Source organism: Eptesicus fuscus, chromosome 10 (assembly GCF_027574615.1).
Source record: "Eptesicus fuscus isolate TK198812 chromosome 10, DD_ASM_mEF_20220401, whole genome shotgun sequence".
Lineage (NCBI taxonomy): Eukaryota > Metazoa > Chordata > Mammalia > Chiroptera > Vespertilionidae > Eptesicus > Eptesicus fuscus.
In genome coordinates, this window is record NC_072482.1 from 53,815,585 (window position 1) to 53,817,738 (window position 2,154).

At 47.0% G+C, this 2,154-nt stretch overlaps 1 pseudogene; it reads right to left on the bottom strand.

Moving 5' to 3' along the window:
• Positions 1-1,291: 1,291 nt before the first annotated feature.
• LOC103296436 (FXYD domain-containing ion transport regulator 4-like) lies at positions 1,292-1,555 on the bottom strand (annotated as a pseudogene).
• Between the last annotated feature and the right edge of the window lie 599 nt (positions 1,556-2,154).

Consider the following 2,154-nt stretch of genomic DNA (forward strand, 5'->3'; position numbering starts at 1 on the left):
CACTAGGAACTGGACTGAGACCACCAACTCATTTCCCACAGGTCACGGAACAGCTGTCAGATGGTATAATTTGGTCGAGTTCATTTGGAGCTGCTTGCAGAAGCTTTCTGAAGCATTATGCTCTACATAATGTGCATGATTAACGCTTGTTTATTTGGACAATCCTGTGCTGTAACTAAAGTGGTGGCCTATTTTATGCCAGTTATAATATACCATTCCATTCACGGAACAGAGTTCTATTGAGGGTATGAAGTAGAGCGATCATGTTTAATCTGTTTACTAGGGAACCAACTCATTGCAGCCATTCTGCAAGCTGCTTGCTCCATTGGAGTGATGCTTCTGTGCTTACCTCTTCGGAGGAGGGACTCTGGGCTCATTTCCATTCCCAAGGGTAGGTGGAACACATGTCTGAAAGCAGTGGTCACTGTGACCGCAGCAATGTCTTGCTCTGCCTCAGTGAGAGGAAGAATGTAGCGTGCTTAGGGGGACGTCCTTCTGCTTTCACAACCTTGGAATTTATTGTTAGCCAAGCACACATGGTTTGTAGCGTTAGAAACCTTTGCCTTGTCCACTCCAGAAACTCCCCTTCTTTGCAGACGTATGCACACAAGCTTTCCCCCTCTCCCCCCCAGACAAGAAAGGGCACTGAACTGAAATTCATAACTCAGGTTTGGTGTCTATCTCTAATTGGGTGTGACCTTGGACAGGTCGCCTAGGCGCTTTATTTTGTCTTCTGCAAAATGTTGGAGCTGGTGAGGTGGCCTTTTGGGTCCCTTTCGGCTGCACCAACCTGGGGCCCTGTGATGGTATGTAGTTAGTTGTATTTAGTTGGTGATTATGCTACGTGGCAGCAACTCTCTGGAAGTTGCTTCTGACTCAATCCTTCTTATGTCTTATTTCATTGGACTACTTCCTGGGTGCCAGCTTCCCGGGTGCATGCTGGTTCAGAGGGAGGCAAGTACATTTATGTTACTTTCAGATATTTTGTTTATCTTAAACATACTTTAGGCAAAAGGATGTTTTTGGCCTATTTTGTCTTCACGTTTTATTTTACTTTATTTATTTATTATTTTTTTTTTGAGGAGTGAGACCTTTGCCTTGTCCACTCCAGAAACTCCCCTTAATTTAGAAATTAAGTTTAATTTAGAAATAAGTTTAATTTAGAAATAAGCTTTGAATCACCTCCAGATCAGAAGGGAGCCTAAGGCTGACCTTGGAGAGAAAGGCCCCCAAGTGGGGAGGGAACAGCATGGGAGCTGGCACAGGAGGTGCCACGAAGCTGGTCCTGTGCTCAGCAGGTACTGGCAGAACCTGAAGTGATGAGTGGAACAGCTTTCTCAGGTAAGGGGCTCTGCTGCTGCCTGTGCTTGCATTTGCATTTGCTACTTAGGGCGAACAAGATTACAGCGATGCACTGGAGCCCTGTGCAGATGATCCCGCCCAGCTGCAGGTCCTCTCAGTACGGGAGAAGGAACTGTCTATCTATCAGGTCCTTGGCTTCCAAGGCAGGCAGGCCTGCCAGCACCAAGAGAAGGCCTCAGGCCACTCCCTCCATGCCACAGCTGCAGGGCAGGGCTGAGAGCCAGTTGTCCTGAGCTCACCTGAGGGCAGGGTGGCAGAGGTATCTGAGGAGGCTGCTGGGCTGTGTTCAGCTCAGTGGGTTCCAGCTCTTTAAGCCCAGCAGCCTTGGCCAGGGCAACAATACCCACTGCAGGTATGCCTTCCTCACCCACACAGCAGCATGGAAAGAACTGGGACTCTTAACAGCAAAGCACTCCCCTATTCAGCATCTCCAGGAAATACTCGCTTTCCTACAAGGAGTATTAAAACCCGCAGACATAGCTGTAATTCACCAAAAGAAAATCGACAATTTTTACTCAAATACCGCTTTCTTTTTTTTTTTTTTAACTGAAAAGACTTATTTTTCTCTTTTTTTTCTTTATTGATTAAGGTATTACATATGTGTCCTTATTCCCCCATTCCCTCCCACCCTCTTACCCCCACACTCATGGCCTCACCCCTCGGTGTCTGTGTCCATTGGTTAGGCTTATATGCATGCATACAAGTCCTTTGGTTGATCTCTCCCCCTTACCCCTGCCCTTCCCTACCTTCCCTCTGAGTTTGACGGTCTGTCTCTGGATCTGTTTTTGTTCA